At 44.4% G+C, this 23015-nt stretch overlaps 2 long non-coding RNA genes across 8 annotated transcripts in view; one reads left to right on the forward strand and one right to left on the reverse strand.

The window, feature by feature from the left end:
* LOC128930806 (uncharacterized) overlaps positions 1-2376 on the reverse strand; it is a 163560-nt gene extending 161184 nt beyond the window's left edge. For all 7 annotated transcript variants that reach the window (XR_013526849.1, XR_013526848.1, XR_013526850.1 and 4 more), the window contains exon 1: positions 2211-2376. This is a non-coding gene — a long non-coding RNA (uncharacterized LOC128930806). The remainder of the gene's footprint in view (positions 1-2210) is intronic.
* Positions 2377-2586: 210 nt separating this feature from the next.
* Positions 2587-23015, forward strand: part of LOC128930976 (uncharacterized) — a 50583-nt gene continuing 30154 nt past the window's right edge. The window contains exon 1 of the long non-coding RNA XR_013526855.1: positions 2587-2729. This is a non-coding gene — a long non-coding RNA (uncharacterized LOC128930976). The remainder of the gene's footprint in view (positions 2730-23015) is intronic.

The raw sequence follows: 23015 nt of genomic DNA on the forward strand, positions 1-23015 counted from the left end.
AGGGAGTGAGAGGGAAAGAAATGGGGAAAGGAAAGGAGGAAGGAAGAAGAGATGGAGTAGAAAGAGAGGAAGGAGTATGGATGCGATTTGCCTACTGTTTGTTAAGTGTCAAATCGCCCTGAAAATGCTTTCTCTCACCTTCACCTAGAGTTGAGAAGCCTGAAACCTTGCCCATTCCTCTACCAGCTCCCGCATGGGCTAGGACCCATCAGTTCAGAGGCTGCTGTGGCACTAGCTTGTGGCAAGCCAAAAGCTATTTGTGAAAAGAGCTGTCTGTAATCCCGGCCTCTGAGCAGCAAAACTACCAATTTTGAGTGAGACAGGGCTCCCCAAAGATGTGCACAGGTGCTAGCATGGAGAAGAGGCCAAGGAATGGAATTTGGGTGATTATAAAATTCCCCATTTTCTTGCCGAACCCTGGCAGAGGCAGGTCCTCAAATATTCACAGGGGAATGTGGTGGAGGGGACCCAGACTCAAGACATAAGCGTGTGACCCTGCTGTTGGCAGAGGCCCAAGCTACCCATTTGCAGGGATTTGGGCTGCCTATCCCTGCTCTGTGTCCCTGACAACCTCCTTGGGCCTCAGTTTACCTATTGAAGAATAGGGGCTAGAAGACTCTGCTCTAGGAGGAGTCCCTTGGGCCCACAGTGGGGTGTTTGGGGACACGGTCCTGGGCTAGGCACCTATAGGAAGGAGGTGGGAACAGAAAGACTCCCTTTCAGGCACACCTTGGGGAAGGCGAGACTCAAGTCATGCTGCATAGCAGCTCCAGCAGGTCTGCCTGCAGGAGTGAAGTGGGGGGGGGGTCCCTCTCTGTCTTCCCCTCCATCTCTCCCTCCCCTCAACCAAGTGGAAGTTGGAAGGTAGATTTCTGCAGTTCAGCAGATGCTCTGAGGGAAGGCCAGAGGGAGCCTGGCAGACCTGGTGCTGACTAGGAGATAAGCAAGTGCATTATTTGGGCATGGCTGTCCCCGTGGTGGAAATTCAGTATTCACCTGTCCATGCCCCGGGCCCTCTGGCCAACAGACTCTTAATTAAAACATTATTTCTTCTCAGGCTCCAGTGCCTGTGCATCTGGGGTGCTTGGGGTCTGAACAAGGCCCTCGAGGACCTCCATAACCCCCGCCCCCTCCCAAAAGACCCTCCCCAGGGTTTACAAAATGGACCCGAGGTGACATGGCTGCAGTTCAGAGGTGAGACAGAGGCCCGACATACTGCCCTTTAAGTCTCTACCTGAAATTTCTATAACACACCCCCCTGCAATGCCCACGATGACTTCCCACGCCTTAGCCCAGTTCCCCACTCCCAGATCTGCAGCTGCTTAGCCAGAGCCCTTTAGACCGCCTCCCTCAATGCCTCAAGACCCTATGCAGGCGGCGAGGCATCTGGATGTAAGGGGAAGCAGGAAGCCGCCCAAGGGGTGGGCACGAGTCCCTCCTGAGAAGGTATTTGGAGGTGAAGATGGGGCACAGTTGGAGAGCTGAGAAGGCGCTGGGATGACCATATTGCCACCCTTAGTCATTTGAGAGTTTCGGCAGTAAAGGTTGCATCCCCAGTCAGGGCTGCTCACTGCACAAAGGGCTTGTGGGGGCCTCAAAGAGGGCTAGGTGCTCTCAGGCTGGGAAGGAGGAAGTTCGAGAAGACTTCCTGAAAGAGGCTGCAATTCTAAGTGGATCGGAGCTGCCGAGAAGAGACTGAAAAGTGCACCACGGAGGGGGCATGGGTTGGACAAAGGTGTGGCTGGAAGAATATCCTGGGCAAAGAAAAGGTGCCCAAGAGCTTCTCTCCCGTCCCCTCTGTGCCCCTCTGTATGTGATACCTTCTGGTTGCCCACGGGAGCCTTCCAAGATGGCGTAGTGCTTCCCACTGAAGACTGGTCACCGGTGCCCCAAGAGGGGAGTGACAGCCTCAAAGTCACACAGTAGAGCTGGAAGGCTCAATGCTCCCTCCTGAAAGGCTAGGCAGAAGCTTCAATGTCCTAGGTCAGTGTCAGGGGCTGGGGCTCCAGCAGGAATGTCCGAGGCAGTGTGCATCAGCCAGTCAGGCCAGTGTTCCACCGTCCACCTGGGACCCCAGACCCTGGAGTGACGTCTAGGCTTCCAGGAGGAGGGAGAAATACCTTCTCAAAGTGTCTTCTACCCCCACCTATTCGTTCGGCCAGTACCCGGGTCCCCTCCGTCATGGCTCTACCTCCTCCAGCCCATACTACCTGGGGTCGCTGACGAGCAGCACCAGCCTTCCTGCAAGCGCGGGCGCACTGTTGGGCGGTCATCCAGCCGCGCGTGGTAGTAGAAGGCGAGCTCCCGGTAGCGCCAAGTTAAATGCAAATGTCCCTCAGCCAGGCCAGGTCCAATGACTGGAAGGAATCTCCGTCTGAAAACACTGCAGCCAAAAACCTGCCACTCTCACCTCATTCAGCCCAGGGTCTGGTTACATCTCCTGTCACTCAGGGCCTGAAGGGGTGGGGAATGGAGCTCTAGCCAATCAGTGGTGTGTAAAAACTGTCCAATCAGAAGCGCAGCCAGAGGGGAAGAGGCGGCCTCTACAAGCTGGACGGGTCTTTGTCTCCTAGCGACCAGGCTCTGGGTTCAGTTCCTGTCTCCATTGTTTCGTGTCCTCTGCTCCAAGAGCTCCTAGGTGAGTCTACAACAGCCCCCGTTATCCTGTGACCTGCGAGTACTGGGAGATCCCTAAGGAGGACGCCGAAACATCCAGAGGCTGGAAAATGGTGAGTGCGAGGGGTTGGAGTCCGCAAAACGGGGAAGAGGCTGTTTGAATCCTGCGGGAACCGGCTGCGGTGGGATCTGGTCTTCGTGGTCAGCTCGAGTTTGCAGACCCAGGATTGCTCCGGCACAGCTCGGCCCTCCGTTCCCTCCATCGCAGATTAGGGACTCAGCCAGCAGCCAGATCCCTAGCGTCTTGCCCCGTCCATGAGCGTGAATTGCTCCCCAGCCTAGAGCCCTTTGTGGGCGTCTCTGTGCGCAACCTCGAGTCTCCTTCAGATTGTGCGGGCATGATTGGAGGGAATAAGGGGAAGGAATCCCCACTTGGGGTCCGGAGTTTTTTCTTGAAAAAAGTAGTGGGCCCGGGCGCCCCCAGTTCCTTCCTTCTCCTCATTATTTATTTGAGACGGAGTTTTGCTCTTCTTACCCAGGCTGGAGTGCAATGGCACGATCTCGGCTCACCGCAACCTCCGCCTCCTGGGTTCAGGCAATTCTCCTGCCTCAGCCTCCTGAGTAGCTGGGATTACAGGCACGCGCCACATGCCCAGCTAATTTTTTGTAATTTTAGTAGAGACGGGGTCTCACCATGTTGACCAGGATGGTCTCTATCTCTTGACCTCGTGATCCACCCGCCTCGGCCTCCCAAAGTGCTGGGATTACAGGCGTGAGCTACCGCTCCCGGCCCTCTTTCTTTTCTTAAAAATTAAATCACTGATATTATTTTGAGATGATGTCTCACTCTGCCGCCCACGCAGGAGTGCAGTGGCACTTTCAAGGTTCACTACAGCCCCCAACTCCCGGGCCTAGGTGATCGTTTCACCTTGGGATCGTTTCCCATCCCAAGTAGGTGGGACTACAGGCGTGCACCACCACTCCCAGCTAAGTTTTGTATTTCTTGTAGAGACAGACTTTGCTATGTTGCCTGGGCTGGATCTTATCCTCTGGTTTCTCTCAAGCTTGTGAAGGAATAACTATCCCAAAGTGCAAGGAAAACCCACCCTAATGAGGTAGTGTGTGAACTTGCAAAGCAAAATACTCATCAGGCACAGGGAGTAAGGACAGTGGCTTCTGAGGGAGGTGATTAATTACCTTAGCAGGATGGGGGTGGGAGAATCTATCAAATGATTGACACACAAGTCCAATATGCCTGTGTCCTGGTCAGTACCACCTCTCCTTGTGTTTGTCACCTTAAATATATTTTATACTTACTACAGATTTTATTAACTGTATAATGTAGTTTATCATTAGAGCTTGAAAGACAAAAGACACAAATGTTTGCTAAGAGGAAGGAAAGGGATAGATTTCAGAGAAAATATCTCCTTTTATATTCCATTGGTTAAAAATTTTTAGCCAGTCACAGGTTTCTCACACCTGTAACCCCAGCACTTTGGGAGGCCAAGGAGGGCAGATCACCTGAGGTTAGGAATTCAAGACCAGCCTGGCCAACATGGCCAAAACCCATCTCTACTAAAAATACAAAAAAATTAGCCAGATGTGGTGGCCTGCACCTGAAATTCCAGCTACTCTGGAGGCTGAGGCAAGAGAATTGCTTGAACCCGGGAGGAGGAGTTTGCTATGAGTCAAGATAGCACCACTACACTCCAGCCCGGGTGACAGAATAGAACTCTGTTTCAAAAAAAAAAAATTATTTACCATTTTTATTTTGCAGAAAGAATGTGGACAGATTCTGAGGTCTGTTCTATTTTAGCGTGATTTCAAACAGAATCCCAAGGGCTTAGCTTTGGAAATGCTATCTGAGAAAAAAAATAGAAAAAATGTTTCTCATTATGGCTGAGGACAAATAAATACATTTCTGAAAAAAAAATAAATTAACACATGAATTACAAACGTTTTTGAAAGCATCAGTTTTTTGTGCAAGGGTAGAGAATTTTTGACAGTGGGTACCTCAGTTCTGTTATCTGGGTTTCAGTTTAATGCTAAATTTGGAATGAAACTTGACAACTGCTAGAAGTTTCACATATTAATTGTTTACTATATGATTTGTTATAAAAATAATAATTAAATGATATGTTTATTGCCTGGAAAAAGATAAGTACTTTTGTTTTTTTGTTGAGGTATAAAATATAAGTGCATTACAATTTCTTGCCCTTCTGTAACAAATACTGAGTTTGAGTACTTTTGCTGGATTTACTTATTACTAGGTTTTTTTTTTTTTTTTGAGATGGAGTCTCGCTCTGTCACCAGACTGGAGTGCAGTGGTGCAATCCTAGCTCACTGCAATCTCCACCTCTTGGGTTTGAGTGATTCTCCTGCCTCAGCCTCCCAAGTAGCTGGGACTACAGGCAGGTGCCAACAAGCCCAGCTACTCTTTGTATTTTTAGTAGAGATGGGGTTTCAACGTGTTGACCAGGGTGGTCTCAATCTCTTGACCTTGGCTTCCCAAGGTGTTGGGATTACAGGTGTGAGCCACCATTGCAAGCAGTATTTTTTTCATTACAACCAAGTGAATATTTTTGACTTGAAAGCAGAGACATGAGGTTAGAGAATCCAAGCAAACATCCATCCTAATTCTGCAAAAGGTGGTCATTGAAAACCAAATTCATTTTTCCCAGGAAGTCTTTACTGCAAGGATTTCAATATGTTTATGTCAATCATGGAAGGAGCTTTTTATGCAGAGTCCTGGAAAAATTGGGATCCATGGGGAAACTGGTGAGATTTAGGATGGAGGTAGTGAGTGTGATGCCTTTTCTCAGGGTGTAATCGTCATTGTCCTGGGCTATTTCTAGATAATGCCAAATAAAATAATTTTAAGTTAAGGCTAGAAAGAAGTAACTATTCTAAGGGAGTATTACAGTAGGAAAAAAGAACCAAGTATGAGATCTGGCAGCATCACAAAGTTTGGGTAGAAAAGCGTTTTTTTTTTCCCCTAGAGAGAAGCAAACAAGATTAAAAAGAAGATGGGAGGGAGAGGCCATGATGGAGGGTGGCAATATCAGCTTTGAAATCAGAATATGTTGCCCTGAAGTCAGCCTGTTCTAGAAAGAGGGGTTGTATTTTGATTCAGGCTAAGGTGAGTCAGAGTCCAGGATCCTGAGATAAGGAGAGAAACTTAAGCAAAGTTTGATTAATAAGTGTTTTCTTCTGACCAATGAAGAAAAAACTGTTCAGCTAATTGTTCATAAGGCAAAAAAACAATTTGCAGTGTCTGTGTCTGGTTTTGTCATAGGTAAATAAGGGAGCATCATCTGCATCATAATGGGAAGGGTGTGTTTTTCAGTAAGTTGCTCTTTCTGAACACAAATGATGGGGGATTTCCTTTACGCCTTTCTACCAGGGTCACTTACTTGTCCCATCTTCCTCCACCACTCTCCCTTGGTTTATGCGTCTCTTTCATCTTGCTGTTCCTGAGTTGTGTCCTTCATAATCAGCTGGCAAACAAGTAAAATGTTTTACTAAGTAAGTACTGTGTGTAGTTATAACAAGTTACTGGACTGGAGGGGTTACAGGAGCCCCTGATTTAAAGATAGTTGCTCAGAAGTATAGGTGGTCCCCCAGACTAACATCTGTAGTTGGGGCAGTTTGTGGGACTGAGCTCTGAACTTGTGTGGTCTGTGCTAACTCTGGGTGATAATAGAATTGAACTGCTGGGCAGATTGTTGGAAAATTGGTTTTCGTTCAGCAAGCTCCACTCATTTGCTGCCAGAAGTATTTTCAGAAAAAAAACATCAAAGGTTAGCACATTAAACTGACTCCAGATGAGTTATGTCGCTGCTTAGAACTAATATCCTGAAGGAGAGAGCATTTTCACGCTGTGAGAAGGGGAAGGTAGGGAGTGTGGAGCTCCCAGCATTTCATTTCCCAGCCGCTCAGTTTTTCGCCACTCAGCATCTAGGAGTGAGCCGCCCTGGGCTGCCTTCACAGCGAGAATGGACGTCAAGCTCGGAAACATGTTTAACCTATTCTGTGGTTTCTTCTGAAATGTGAATACAAGAGGCTGCTTCCCTGAGCTCTTGTATTCACATTTCCTTTTTTACAAAAATAAAATCTTGGTGCCATATAATTCCAATGTGTCCAAGTATTTAAACATTTTATTTTATGATTAGAGTGGAAGATTTTTATTTCATTGGTTGAAAATCTGCGTGGATTGTGTGATACGTGAAAAAGCAAAGATAATCCTTGGAATAAATTGATTGTTTTGAGTTTAAATAAGAATGTAACCTTTTATAGAATCACTAGGGGAATAAACAGGGCTGCTGCAGTTCTGGTGTTTTCCTGATCTCATCTACCTTCTGCACCCAAAGGTGACTGTGACCACAGTTCTCACATTTTTTTGTTGCTTAACTATTTATCATAAGCAGGGATTTGCTTGCTTTTACCTTTTTTGAGTTTTCAGTAACTTAATGTTATCTTTAACATTTCATTAATATTATGCTGAAGAGGTTTTTGTTGTTGTTTCTTTGCCTCAGTCTGTTGCACATATGTTTCTGTTTAGGCCTTAGCTCACTCCCTTGGCTTACTGTTTAACCCATTTAGGATTTGAGTTGTTTTAATTTAATTTTTTGATGTGGGCAATGTTATTTTTAGTTTTATCCCCAAGTGCTAATGCTTTATACATTTGTTAACCCAAAGAAAGAAAATAAAGCATAAAATAGAATTTTAGAGGGTTTATTTTAGACAAAGTGATGACAGGTGCCTGGAAGTAACCTGGATATAAGCCCAATTTGATCTTTGGTACATGCAGGTTTTTAAAGACAAAAAGAGTGAGACAATACGAAGTTGTTTGTCAGAAATTTTTGTTGATTGGTTCACAGAAATAGTGCTGACTAGTGGTATACTCTAAATGGTTGAACTGTAGGTTATGAGTTATGGTATACAGCATGTAGCATTGTTAGGTTCTTTCATAACTACTTTTTATGTCAGTCTGGGATTCACATAGCAAGCGCTGCAAGAAATGATAATTTAGCTCAGTGGTCTGGAGGGGGAGTGGGACATGACTGCATTCTTATTCCTTTCCTTCATTGGGCTTGATAATTTAGAGGGGCTTGCTTTCTTTAAATAAAATAGATTTTTATTTCCTTTTTTTTTTGAGACAGAGTCTAGCTTTGTTGCCAGGTGCCAGGCTGGAGTGCAATGGCTCGAGCTCGGCTCACTGTGATCTCCGCCTTCCAGATTCAAGCAATGCTCCTGCCTCAGCCTCCCAAGTAGCTGGGACTACAGGTGTGTGCCACCATGCCCAGCTAATTTTTTTTTTTTAATTTTTATTGGATTTTAGGTTTTGGGGTACATGAGCAGAGCATGCAAGACAGTTGCGTAGGTACACACATGGCAGTGTGCTTTGCTTTTCTTCTCCCCTTCACCCACATTTGGCATTTCTCCCCAGGCTATCCCTCCCCACCTCCCCCTCCCATTGGCCCTCCCCTTTTCCCCCCAATAGACCCCAGTGTTTAGTACTCCCCTTTCTGTGTCCATGTTTTCTCATTTTTCATCACCCACCTATGAGTGAGAATATGCGGTGTTTCATTTTCTGTTCTTGTGTCAGTTTGCTGAGGATGATGTTCTCCAGATTCATCCATGTCCCTACAAACGACACAAACTCATCATTTCTGATTGCTGCATAATATTCCATGGTATATATGTGCCACATTTTTCCAATCCAGTCTATTATCAATGGGCATTTGGGTTGATTCCAGGTCTTTGCTATTGTAAACGGTGCTGCAATGAACATTCGTGTACATGTATCCTTATAGTAGAACGATTTACAGACTTTTGGATATATACCCAGTAATGGGATTGCTGGGTCAAATGGAATTTCTATTTCTAAGACCTTGAGGAATCGCCACACTGTCTTCCACAATGGTTGAACTAATTTACACTCCCACCAACAGTGTAAAAGTGTTCCTTTTTGTCCACATCCTCTCCAGCATCTGTTGTCTCCAGATTTTTTAATGATCGCCATTCTAACTAGCGTGAGATGGTATCTCAATGTGGTTTTGATTTGCATCTCTCTGATGACCAGTGACGATGAGCATTTTTTCATATGATTGTTGGCCTCATATATGTCTTCTTTCGTAAAGTATCTGTTCATATCCTTTGCCCACTTTTGAATGGGCTTGTTTGTTTTTTTCCTGTAAATCTGTTTGAGTTCTTTGTAAATTCTGGATATCAGCCCTTTGTCAGATGGGTAGACTGAGAAAATTTTTTCCCATTCTGTTGGTTGCCGATCCACTCTAGTAACTGTTTCTTTTGCCGTGCAGAAGCTGTGGAGTTTAATTAGGTCCCATTTGTCTATTTTGGCTTTTGTTGCCAATGCTTTTGGTGTTTTGTTCATGAAGTCCTTGCCTACTCCTATGTCCTGGATAGTTTTGCCTAGATTTCCTTCTAGGGTTTTTATGGTGCCAGGTCTTATGTTTAAGTCTTTAATCCATCTGGAGTTAATTTTAGTGTAAGGTGTCAGGAAGGGGTCCAGTTTCTGCTTTCTGCACATGGCTAGCCAGTTTTCCCAACACCATTTGTTAAACAGGGAATCCTTTCCCCATTGCTTGTTTTTGTCAGGTTTATCAAAGATTGTATAGTTGTATGTATGTTGTGTTGCCTCCGGTGCCTCTGTTTTGTTCCATTGGTCTATATCTCTGTTTTGGTACCAGTACCATGCTGTTTTGATTACTGTAGCCTTGTAGTATAGTTTGAAATCCGGTAGTGTGGTGCCCCCCGCTGTGTTCTTTTTGCTTAGAATTGACTTGGCTATGCGGGCCCTCTTTTGGTTCCATATGAAGTTCATGGTCGTTTTTTCCAGTTCTGTGAAGAAAGTCACTGGTAGCTTGATAGGGATAGCGTTGATTCTGTAAATTACTTTGGGCAGTATAGCCATTTTCACGATATTAATTCTTCCTAACTATGAACATGGAATGTTTCTCCATCTGTTTGTGTCCTCTCTGATTTCGTTGAGCAGTGGTTTGTAGTTCTCCTTGAAGAGGTCTCTTACGTTCCTTGTGAGTTGTATTCCAAGGTATTTTATTCTTTTTGTAGCAATTGTGAATGGCAGTTCACTCTTGATTTGGCTTTCTTTAAGTCTGTTATTGGTGTAGACGAATGCTTGTGATTTTTGCACATTGTTTTTATATCCTGAGACTTTGCTGAAGTTGCTTATCAGTTTCAGGAGTTTTTGGGCAGAGGCAATGGGGTCTTCTAGGTATACTATCATGTCGTCTGCAAATAGAGAAAATTTGGCTTCCACCTTTCCTATTTGAATACCCTTTATTTCTTTTTCTTGCCTGATTGCTCTGGCTAGAACTTCCAGTACTATATTGAATAGGAGTGGTAAGAGAGGGCATCCTTGTCTAGTGCCAGAATTCAAAGGGAATGCTTCCAGTTTTTGCCCATTCAGTATGATGTTGGCTGTTGGTTTGTCGTAAATAGCTTTTATTACTTTGAGATACGTTCCATCGATACCGAGTTTATTGAGGGTTTTTAGCATAAAGGGCTGTTCAATTTTGTCAAATGCCTTCTCTGCGTCAATTGAGATAATCATGTGGTTTTTGTTTTTGGTTCTGTTTATGTGGTGAATTACATTGATAGACTTGCGTATGTTGAACCAGCCTTGCATCCCTGGGATGAATCCTACTTGATCATGATGAATAAGTTTTTTGATTTGCTGTTGCAATTGGCTTGCCAATATTTTATTGAAGATTTTTGCATCTATGTTCATCATGGATATTGGCCTGAAGTTTTCTTTTCTCGTTGGGTCTCTGCCGGGTTTTGGTATCAGGATGATGTTGGTCTCATAAAATGATTTGGGAAGGATTCCCTCTTTTTGGATTGTTTGAAATAGTTTTAGAATGAATGGTACCAGCTCCTCCTTGTGTGTCTGGTAGAATTCGGCTGTGAACCCGTCTGGACCTGGGCTTTTTTTTTTGTGGTAGGCTCTTAATTGCTGCCTCAACTTCAGACCTTGTTATTGGTCTATTCATAGTTTCAGCTTCCTCCTGGTTTAGGCTTGGGAGGACACAGGAGTCCAGGAATTTATCCATTTCTTCCAGGTTTACTAGTTTATGCGCATATAGTTGTCTGTAATATTCTCTGATGATGGTTTGAATTTCTGTGGAATCTGTGGTGATTTCCCCTTTATCATTTTTTATTGCATCTATTTGGTTGTTCTCTCTTTTATTTTTAATCAATCTGGCTAGTGGTCTGTCTATTTTGTTGATCTTTTCAAAAACCCAGCTCTTGGATTTATTGATTTTTTGAAGGGTTTTTCGTGTCTCAATCTCCTTCAGCTCAGCTCTGATCTTAGTTATTTCTTGTCTTCTGCTGGGTTTTGAGTTTTTTTGATCTTGCTCCTCTAGCTCTTTCAATTTTGATGATAGGGTGTCAATTTTGGATCTCTCCATTCTCCTCATATGGGCACTTATTGCTATATACTTTCCTCTAGAGACTGCTTTAAATGTGTCCCAGAGGTTCTGGCACGTTGTGTCTTCGTTCTCATTGGTTTCGAAGAACTTCTTTATTTCTGCCTTCATTTCGTTGTTTACCCAGTCAACATTCAAGAGCCAGTTGTTCAGTTTCCATGAAGCTGTGCGGTTCTGGGTCAGTTTCTGAATTCTGAGTTCTAACTTGATTGCACTATGGTCTGAGAGGCTGTTTGTTATGATTTCAGTTGTTTTGCATTTGTTGAGCAGTGCTTTACTTCCAATTATGTGGTCAATTTTAGAGTAGGTGTGATGCGGTGCTGAGAAGAATGTGTATTCTGTGGATTTGGGGTGGAGAGTTCTGTAAATGTCTATCAGGTTTGCTTGCTCCAGGTCTGAGTTCAAGCCCTGGATATCCTTGTTGATTTTCTGTCTGGTTGATCTGTCTAGTATTGACAGTGGAGTGTTAAAGTCTCCCACTATTATTGTGTGGGAGTCTAAGTCCTTTTGTCAGTCATTAAGAACTTGCCTTATGTATCTGGGTGCTCCTGCATTGGGTCCATATATGTTTAGGATCGTTAGCTCTTCTTGTTGTATCGATCCTTTTACCATTATGTAATGGCCTTCTTTGTCTCTTTTGATCTTTGTTGCTTTAAAGTCTATTTTGTCAGAGAGGAGAATTGCAACTCCTGCTTTTTTTTGCTTTCCATTAGCTTGGTAAATCTTCCTCCATCCCTTTATTTTGAGCCTTTGTGTATCGTTGCATGTGAGATGGGTTTCCTGTATACAGCACACTGATGGGTTTTGGATTTTTATCCAATTTGCCAGTCTGTGTCTTTTGATTGGTGCATTTAGTCCATTTACATTTAGGGTTAATATTGTTATGTGTGAATTTGATACTGCCATTTTGATGCTAAGTGGCTGTTTTGCCTGTTAGTTGTTGTAGATTCTTCATTATATTGATGCTCTTTAGCATTCAGTGTGATTTTGGAATGGCTGGTACTGGTTGATCCTTTCTATGTGTAGTGCCTCTTTTAGGAGCTCTTGTAAAGCAGGCCTGGTGGTGACAAAATCTCTGAGTACTTGCTTGTTCGCAAAGGATTTTATTTTTCCTTCACTTCTGAAGCTCAGTTTGGCTGGATATGAAATTCTGGGTTCAAAGTTCTTTTCTTTAAGAATGTTGAATATTGGCCCCCACTCTCTTCTGGCTTGTAGTGTTTCTGCCGAGAGATCTGCTGTGAGTCTGATGGGCTTCCCTTTGTGGGTGACCCGACCTTTCTCTCTGGCTGCCCTTAGTATTTTCTCCTTATTTGAACCTTGTTGAATCTGATGATTCTGTGCCTTGGGGTTGCTCTTCTTGCGGAATATCTTTGTGGTGTTCTCTGTATTTCCTGCATTTGAGTGTTGGCCTGTCTTGCTAGGTGGGGGAAATTTTCCTGGATGATGTCCTGAAGAGTATTTTCCAGCTGGGATTCATTCTCTTAGTCCCCTTCTGGTACACCTATCAAACGTAGGTTAGGTCTTTTCACATAGTCCCACATTTCTTGGAGACTTTGTTCATTCCTTTTTGCGCTTTTTTCTCTAATCTTGGTTTCTCGTTTAATTTCATTGAGTTGGTCTTCGACTTCAGATATTCTTTCTTCTGCTTGGTCAATTCGGCTATTGAAACTTGTGCATGCTTCGCGACGTTCTCGTATTGTGTTTTTCAGCTCCTTTTATTCATTCATATTCCTCTCTAAGTTATCCATTCTTGTTATCATTTCCTCGAATCTTTTTTCAAATCTTTTTTCAAGGTTCTTAGTTTCTTTGCATTGATTTAATACATGATCTTTTAGCTCACAAAAGTTTCTCATTATCCATCTTCTGAAGTCTAATTCCGTCATTTCGTCACAGTCATTCTCTGTCCAGCTTTGTTCCCTTGCTGGTGAGGAGTTTTGGTCCTTTCTAGGAGGCGAGGTCTTCTGGTTTCGGGTGTTTTCCTCCTTTTTGCGCTGGTTTCTTCCCATCTTTGTGGATTTGTCCGCTGGTCGTCTGCGTAGTTGCTGACTTTTCGATTGGGTCTCTGAGTGGACACCCAGAATGTTGATGATGAAGTATTTCTGTTGCTTGGTTTTCCTTCTACCAGTCTAGCCCCTTCGCTGTACGACTGCTGAGGTCCGCTCCAGACCCTACTTGTCTGGGGTGCACCTCTAGCAGCTGTGGCACAGCGAGGGATGCTACCAGTTTCTTTTTCTTCTATCTTTGTCCCAGGATGATGCCTGCCTAATGTCAGTCTTTTAGATATAGAGGGGTCAGGGAGCTGCTTTAGGAGACAGTTTGTACTTTATAGGGGCTTAATTGCTGAGCTGTGAGCTCTGTTGTTCATTCAGGGCTGTTAGGCTGCTATGTTTGATTCTGCAGCAACAGAGCTCATTAAAAAACCCTTTTTTTGTCTCAAATGCTCTGTGTTGAGGGGTTTGGGCTTTATTTTTGGATGTCCGTTGAGGTCCTGCCCAGCTAGGACACAGACTAGCCGCTGTTTGGCTGCCGAGTCTCCACCCTGCTGTTGTGTGATTAGCCCTGTTCCTGCAGTCTCTGCTGTGGTCTCCACCACACCCTGCGGTGGAGTCTCTCTGTTGTAGCGTGTTGCCTCGGCAACGGCAGGCTGCGTCAGCAGTGGGCGTGTATCTCAGTAGGGACAGGTTGCCTTGGCACCAGCAATGGGCGTGTATCTCAGTTGGGGCGGGTTGCCTCGGTAATGGTGGACGCCCCTCCCCCTCAGAGCGTCTCGGGCCGTCTGCCCGGGGCTTGTTTGAAATCACGGTTTTGTTCGTCCCACTGGGCCAACCCTAACGCTCTGTCCCTGCCATCCCCTGGCTGGCCCACTGTCCAAGTCTAGCTCAGTCTCAAGTCCAGTCCTCTCACATCTCCTGTTGCCGGTTCAATGGGGCACCCAGACAAGCGCGCCCTGTGGGGAGCGCTGGGTAGGGCCAGCCGCCGCCACCCCGGCTGCCGGCTTCGCCAGGCGGAGGTTCTGCCTGGCGTCCAGCGTCTTCTCTTCACTTGGGAATTTCCCCGTTCCGTGGGCAACAAAGATCAGTCTGCAAATGCAGCTCAGACTCACCTTTCCGCGGACACAACGCGAGCTCCAATCCTGGGTTGTTCTCACAGCGCCATCTTGAGTCCTCCAGCGCCCAGCTAATTTTTTTGTATATTAGTAGAGATGGGGTTTCACCATGTTGGCCAGGATGGTCACGATCTCTTGACCTCATGATCCGCCCACCTCTGCCTCCCAAAGTGCTGGGATTAACAGGTGTGAAACACCATGCTCAGCCAATTTTTATTTCTTCTTTTTCTGTTTTTGATCAAAATCTAATTTTGAAAGCATCAGTGATCAAAATCTAAGTGTTAGGGTGTCTTTCTGACTGGGAAGTCTCCTTCCCTGATAGTTCTGTCTCACATTGGGTGGGGAGAAAGAGGAGATAATGTCAGTGAGAAATGTTAAAAGTGTCTAAAAAGCCAAATTGTGATGGCATCACAGAGTGGCAAAAATAAAACTACAGTCAACTCGTTGATTTACGGAGCTTCTGTGGCTTGTTTTTATCTTCTCTATTCTTTGTAATATCATGATTTAAATTTTTTTGGAACAAGTTAAACATGAAGAAATAAATAGCATTATAAAAGGAGAAATTTGTTTGCCAGAATAATGACAACAACAACAAAGCTATTTCATTACAGAGCAAACTAAGTGCATTGGGGAGAAAACAAAATCCAGGTTCTTCAGATACGTGGCAGCCTAATGGCTTCTTTCCTAATTTTTTTTTTAGGTGAGTTTCTACTTCATAGAAAGCATTATGTACATACTATAAAGAGGTATTTGCAACCATTCATATACCTCTTTGCCCACCTAATATATAAACTAAAGCAGTATGATTTTCTAGTACAGTCTCAGCTAGTGAATCAGTAGCTTTTTTGTTGAGCTGCAATGAATGCAACAGTTTCATCACTGATGTTTTTTCTAAGGTTATAGAAATATTCTTATTCTAACCCTAACATGTACATAAACAATAAATGGAAAAAATCAAGGTTCAAAATGAGCAGATTTATATTCACAGTGTGTTTTTTAAGGATTGTCTATATCCAATTTTTTTTTTTCTTTTTTTTTTTTTTTGCGGGGGGGAGGAAGGCAGGAAGGAAGGGAAGAAGGACGGTAGGGAGGAAGGAAGGGATGAAGGAAGGAAGGAAGGAAGGGAGGAAGCGGGGAGGGAGGGAAGGGAAGAAAGGAAATCAAGCAATGAAAGAGACATTGCCGACCTGGATCTAGAGGTTTACAAGTTGATTTCTTTTTTTTTGAGAGAAGGAAAGAAAAAAAAAAATAAGTAAAGGAGAGGAAGAAAGAGGAAGAGAAAGAGGGAGAGTAAATGGAAATATTGCTTTATTTTGAAAAAAATTGGGTATTAATAATGGCCAATCAATGTTTCATTTAAACTAATGGGTAGGTGTGATGTGGTATTGACAAGAATGTATATTTTGTGTATTTGAAGTGGAGAGCTCTATAAATATTTATTAAGTTTACTTGTTCTGGATCTGAGTTCGAGTCCTTGATATCCTTATTAATTTTCTGTCTCATTGAATCTAAGTCTCCTATCTGGGTGTTAGGATCGTTAGCTCTTGTTGTTGCATTGATCCTTTTCCCACTATATCTTTGTTGCTTTAAAATCTATTTTATCCGATACAAGAATTGCAACTCCTGCTTTTTATTTATTTATTATTTATTTTTGCTCTCCATTTGGTTGGTAAATCTTTCTCCATCCCTTTGTTTTGATAGTTCCGTGAATGCATGCATTCTAAGAGCAGTCCAATTAGCCTATTACGTAGAGCCCTAATCTTGTTAGTATAGTGTTGCTGAAATATTTTCTTCAGCTTTTGCCTTAACAAATCCAAAGATGGAAGATGATGACAATCTTGAATATTCAACATCCTAGGCATTTGCAAAATGGAGTTCCATAGGTATTATGCATAGATTTAGGTCATGTTTTTAGGGATGTTACCCAGAAGGGAAAGCACAGTTGTGATGATCACATTTTTTATAATTTAAAAAATTTTCAAAAGAGAACATGGCTAGCATAATGTACCAGGTATAAGTGTGCTGTGTATGAGCATCACTCCCCAAGGAGTCACCTGGGAGTTGCTAATCATGGTGCTGGGTGACCAATGCTTATGTATCTTCCAGCTTAGCTAAAAGTCTCTGCAGGTGTTTTTCTTTTGGGGAGGCCCTGTGAGACTGGTACACACTACTAAATAACATTCTAACACCTCTACAAAGTCTCTAGTTGCCTAGAGCAGCTAGATGAATCAGATGGAGAAATTGCCTTTTCTCTTTGAGGTGAGAGAGTACACTGTCATACACTGTTTGGTTTGAAACTAATGGGAGTTGGTCACAAATAAAAAGGTAAGATCAAATTAGAAGCAATCAAAAGAAGCCACATTTTAGAAGCATGTTATGTAATTTTGTGTCACAAGAAGTGAAACCACCAGTGCTAGTCTACTAATATTATGACCCAGACCTCCTGTCTTGAGGCAGAAGTAGAGAAACCCCCCCCCTTTTTTTTAATTTTGAAACCTAAATCTGACTGTAGCCAAAAATGGAAAACTTTTTTTTTCTTTCTGGAAAGCAAGGGTTGAAAAGAACAACTCAAGCAAAGTCTAGACCTCTCAGAATAATTGGGAGATCTGAGTTTAGGAATACTTTAACCCTTTCACTTGACAATGTACAGGAGCCAAAAGAATACACAGAGTTTTTATTGGCGAGTTGCTAAGTCCAGGAGGGGTGTTGGATAGTTGGAAGTGTCTCTCTGAATCCTGCTCACAGCACCAAAAATAACCTTAAAAAAAAGCTGGGGCAAAACATAGAATTTTAAAGAATTTACTTGAGCCAAGGTGAGGACAGCTGCCTGTAAGACTCAGATACAAGTTACCTAAGATATGAACTTGGCCCTTTTTAATAAGGTTTATAAAGTCAAAATCAGGACAAGGAGTGGGCCAATGTTGTCAGGAATTCTCATTGATTAGTGATTGGCTGTATCTTGTGGAACTACCAATCTATAAATTACATTGTCTCGTATGCAGAATGGTCAGGTTAATATATAGCTATCCATGGCATCAGTTAGTTTAGATTCCAAACAGCAAGTAATCAAGAAAAAATTATTTGGCTCAAGGATGCAGATGAGGAGTGGGTGGGACATAACTGCTGCTTCATTTCTGTGCCTCTTTGGGCCTAATAATTCAGAGGTTGCTCGCATTTCTCACATTTCTTAGGTAAAAGAGTTTTTATTTATTACATTGTTAAGAGATCATGTGTTCCCAGCACAGAGGTGAGAGGGGTAATCATAGTGATTAAGAGTGAGGGCACAGGGCCAGATCATCATGTGCTCAAATCTTGACTCCAACTCTGATTTCTCTGAATGTCTTTGGTTGAAGTTCTTAGCCTTTCCACCCATCAACTGCTTCATTTAGAAAATGGAGATATAAAAATATGTTGGGATTATGTGAAAAATAAGCATGTGAAGTGCCCATTAGAGGCACTCAGTGATCCTGTAATTACTATTATCATTTAATCTCTGCCAGATTCAGACATTTAAGAGTAGAGACCACAAGTGAAAATTTCACACCCAAAGAGATCCTGTAGGCAGGTTGCATGACTGCATGACTGGCTGGCTGATCTAAGGAGAGAGAAGTGCACAGCCAGCCAATTTGTAACACTGTCACTAAATTAACAGTGCTAAACAATAGTTATTAATTAGCAAGTGCTTGTAACAGGTATAAAAGTGCTCTGTAAAGTGTTAAGTGGCCTACAGATAGTAGGTATTATTATTATTAATACTACATGCTACAGTTTAGGGTATGTGTGGGGGGCAGGGATGTTGAAATACACCTAAGCTCATTTAATGAGAAAGCATTCCCTGTTAGGGGAGGGATGGATCTTTCTAAAACTTCCTACTTTTTAATTTTTTTTTGAGCCAAGAGCTTTCAGGTTGGAGTGCAGTGGCCTGAAACCTCTGCCTCCAGGGTTGAAGCGATTCTCCTTGAGGGGCAGTAGGAAGCTGTCTCAGGCTCCTGAGAAGCTGGGACTACAGGTGTGCACCACCATGCCCAGCTAATTTTTGTATCTTTTTAGTAGCAATGGGGTTTTGCCATGTTGGCCAGGCTGGTCTTGAACTCCTGACCTCAGGTGATCCACCTGCCTCGACCTTCCAAAGTGCTGGGATTACAAAGGTGAGCCACAGCATCCGGGCTAGTGTTAGTATTTGGACATCCGTGGTCTAGGCCTTGGGGCCATGGGGAAGGGAGGGAGGAGTGGCCTTTCACCCTGAGGCAAAGTGGACTGAGCCATAGTTGAGAGGCTGTAGGTCTATCTAGCTCAGGGATCTGAAACATGAGGGTGGGGCTTTGGGGTTTATGTTCTTTCTTGAGTTAAGGCAATTCAGGGATGAAAGGGGAAGCTGTTTTGGTAAATAGAATGTGGGGTCTGGGTTACAAACTGGCCCAAAACAAAAGTGACTGCCCGGATGTCTGCCTGCCCAGAGAGTGACCAGTGGCTGATGGGAGCAGGGGAGCTGAGACCTGTCCACTGTTTTTCATACTGGGCTGGGCTTCACCACCATTCAAGTGGTGACCTTGAGGGTTGGTCAGACTCCTGCATAAAGTTGAGACCATTAGCTCTTAAAGCCTATTTGGACTTTTCTCTTATAAAAGTCTGAGTCCTTGATACCACAAGCTGTTGGGTAGAAGTAGTGGTTACAGATGACCACAGACATTTGTGTCGGATTTCCATCTGCGCTGCCTGTGGCGTGGAACATAGACTTCATAGCAGAATCTATTTAGTGATTGTGTGTAGGTTGGGCTAACATAAAGTCACTTCTCTTGTGCACACTGATAAGAAGCTAGGCTAGATTAGGGGCTGCTCCAGGCAGCTGACAGCAAACCCGTTCCCCATGCCTCCCAGGCCTGCACTCCCCATTCCCTCTGCCCAGTGGCCCCTTGGCTCTTCTTTCTGTCATCTGCACAGGCGATACATTATCTTGCCTCAGGGCCTTTGCATTTGCTGTTCCCTCTCTCTGGAATGCTCTTTCCAAATCCTTCATCCTCTGTACCTCTTCATATCTCAGCTGGGGCATTAATTCCTCTGAGAAGCCTTTCCTGACAAACCAGCTCAGCTTCTCTGTTACCGCAGGCAAGGATGGACACCTTTTCCACTTAGCCTTTTATAGTTTTCTCTTTGTGGGGTTATTTGATTGATAGTCTGTCTTCCCTAACTACCTAGAGTAGATCCGAAAGGTCAGAGACTGTGCCTGTTTTATTTATCCTTGTTTCCCAGGGTGCAGCTGACAAGCAGGTTCTCAGTAATCACTGTTGAAGGTAGAGTAGAATGAGCTACATTATGAGAGGCAGTAGGAAGCTGTGGCAGGTTGTTGAGGAGAGACACTTTTAGACAGTCTGGGTGCTTACACGGAGTGCTTGGAGCTGGTCCTAGCTAGAAGATGGTCTTTGTGATATGGGCATGAAGTGATCAAGAGGAACCTGGCTTGAGATTGTTTGAGGAAGAGCAGAAGGGGCTGATGGAAGTATGTGGAATAGGTGTTGGAACAGGTGAAGGTCTGGGTGGAGACAGGGAGTAGGGGGAAGAAGCAGGCAGGGTGTGTGCAGCCAGCAGGTTGAGGCCACCTTCAGGGAGCCAGGACAGAAGTGGGGGTGCCCAGTGGATGGAACCTGGTGGGCCATGACTGTGTTAGTTGAGGCAAAACCCACCACTTTGCAGGAGACCCTCCAGGCCCCATAAAACCCCACATGTAGATACAGTTGAAAAGAAGACCAGCTCTGGGGCTAGGGCACCATCAGATTTTGTCTGCTGAGCTTCTGTGTGTTGCCTTGGGACCGAGATGAATAAATCCAAGCCCCTCCCTCCAGGTCAGCTCAACTGCAGCTGGGCACCCATGAACACAGAAAATTAGGACACAGTGTGACAAACTCATGGAAGCCAGGTGGCACCCATAGTAGTGGCTGAATCACCTCCAGTTGGCTGGAAATAAAGAACTGGAGGAAGAGGGCATCTGACCTCCTTCCCACCCACCCCCCTGATCCCATCCCACTCTGTTCCAGCAGGACTGGAGAAAGCAACTGGATACAGCCTCTTGGACTGGCTGCACACTGCTCAGACCAGCATCCTGCCCTGCTCCTCTGCACTGGCCCTTCCTCCCAGCTCCATCTTCACAGCTTCCTGTCCCCTACTCTGCTGACTCAGAGCCATGCTTCCCTGGTTCTGATAACCTAGTCTGCCAGAACAGGAGGCAGCGAGACATCACCCCTGCCTGCTGTCACCTGGCCCTGGGCAGGTGGCTCTGGGCCCTGGGGAGAGATGTAGGGTGCAGATCTTAAGCAGCAGTAAGGGAGTGTTGTGGGACCACTGATGACATCTTTGTCCCTGTGCTTGTTTCTAGATGTGGAACCTGAGAAGGAGAGAGGTAAAATGATTGGTCAGATCCCTAGGGAGAACAGGCACCTGGATCAGACCAGAAACTCCAAAGCCAGCCTTGTGTTCTGTGGATGCTACACCCTGGGTTCCTGGGAGGCAGGAGGAACTCTGTCTCTCCTGTTCTCTGTCATGTTCCCAGCCCCTGAAATCTGAGCTCAAGGCACATAGTCTGTTGGTTAAAGGCTGAGTACTTGGCACAGCAGCCAGGAGCACAGTCTGCCTCTCCAGCTGCCTTTGAAGGCAGTTGACAGATGGGAACATTTTCTCTATCTGGCAAAGAAACAGGCACATGGCCCAGAGCCACCAGCCCAGACCCACTGGCTGGTGGCAGCAGTCAGGGCACCACTAGGGATGGGGCCCCACTGCATCCTCACCTCCACTTATCGGAGGGTGAAGAAAAGGCTTTTCTCATGTGACATCAATAAGGATCTGTTATTACGACAATCCCTAGCAAACTGGCTTTTCTTTCTTTCTTTCTTTCCTTCTTTTTTTCTTTCTTTCTTTCTTTCTCTTTCTTTCTTTCTTTCTTTTTTCTTTTTTTTTTTTTTTTTTTGATGCAGGGTCTCACTCTTTTGCCCAGGCTGGTGTGCAGTGGCATAATCTCAGCTCACTGCAGTCTCTGCCTCCCAGGTTCCAGTGGATCTTCTAGCCTCTGCCTCCCAAGTAGCAGGGACCACAGATGTGTGCCAGCATGCCTGGCTAACTTTTGTATTTTCATTAGAGACTGGGTTTTGCCATGTTGCCCAGGCTGGTTTCTAACTCCTGAGCTCAAATCAATCCACCAGCCTTGGCCTCTTAAAGTGCTGGGATTACAGGTGTGAACCACCATGTTCAGCAGGCTTTCCTTCATCATCTGAAGACGATGTGCTTTTCAATTTTATTTTTTCCAAAGGAAGAGAAAACTGTCTTATTTCATTCTCTTCAAAGGGAAATGATAAAACAGAAAAAACTTGATGATGAGGCCCTCACACTAAGAATATTTAACCAGGACCGTGTAGTTTTGGGGATGAACTGGCCCTTTAAATTTTCTCCACACCCTCCAAATGGCAGTGTTGTAGTCAGAGGGTCCCAGACTGATTGACCTAGGTGAGTGTTCTTGCAACTGTTCCTCCCTTTGAGTTTTTTCCTTACTAAGAACTAGAACCCTCTATGCCCACAGTACACCCCTGTGCTGGCTTTGGATACTTTGTCCATGGAGTTGAGAATTCTGGAGTGGAGGGGCAGACCCTACAACTGCCGAATGAGCCATGTGAAGCTGTTGATCAAAGGTGCAAATTGTTAATTTACTTACTCTCACCAGGCCATGGACTTGGCATTTTTTTTTTAGGCCAGGCTCTGAGTTGGCATTCATAGTCAGTTGACTTTAATGATTTAATTTGTTGTTGACTCTTAGCTGCCAGAAAACATCCTTTAATTCACAACCACGTAAGAGGGTTTTTACAGGTGTATACTTACCTGCTGTGTGTAAAATTGTACATTAAAAAATGACAGCTGAGACTAAGAATTGGTGAAATACTGTTTTTTTAGTTTCAGAGACAGTGTCTCTGTTATCCAGGCTGGTGTGCAGTGGTGCCATCAAAGTTCACTGCAGCTTTGAACTCCTGGGTTCGAGCCATGCGTCCATCTCAGCCTTCTGAGTAGCTGAGACTACAGGTGCACACCACCACGCCCAGCTAATTTCCTTTTTTTTCTTTTGTAGACAGTTTCACTCTTGTCACCCAGGATGGAGTGCAGTGGTGCAATCTTGGCTCATTGTAATCTTTACCTCTCAGGTTCAAGTTATTCTCCTGCCTCAACCTCCTGCATAGCTGGGACTACAGGCATGTGCCACCATGCCCAGCTAATTTCTTGTATTTTGAGTAGAGACAGAGTTTCACCATATTGGCCAGGCTGGTCTCAAACCCCTGACCACAGGTGATCCACCTACCTTGGCCTCCCAGTGTGCTGGAATTACAGGCGTGAGCCACTGCACCTGACCTAATTTATTTAATTTTTGTAGAGATAGGGTCTTGCTATGTTATCCAGGCTTGTCTTGAATTCCTAAACTCAAGGGATCCTCCTGCCTTGATCTCCCAAAGTGTTGCGATTACAGGAATGAACCACCACCATTACTGGCCTGAAATACTAGTCTATCCTGGATGTTGGAAGCTGCTTAGCTGAGGAGTTGAGAGAGAAAATGGGTAACATATGTACTGCAGTATAGCCAACATTTGGTGAAATATATACTTTTTTGGTTGACAAAGATTATTTGACAGGGCAGGATGTAAGAACTGTGATTTTATGCCTGCAACACACTTGCCAATTCACAGCCTTGCCTGACTTCCTTCCCCACCCACCACCATTCTTTGTAAGTACAGCCTGTCCCTCTGTCTCAATAGTAATAATGAAATAATAACCATAATAAGAGATGAAAT

The sequence above is a fragment of the Callithrix jacchus genome, chromosome 15 (genome assembly GCF_049354715.1).
Source record: "Callithrix jacchus isolate 240 chromosome 15, calJac240_pri, whole genome shotgun sequence".
In the NCBI taxonomy this organism is placed as follows: Eukaryota; Metazoa; Chordata; class Mammalia; order Primates; family Cebidae; genus Callithrix; species Callithrix jacchus.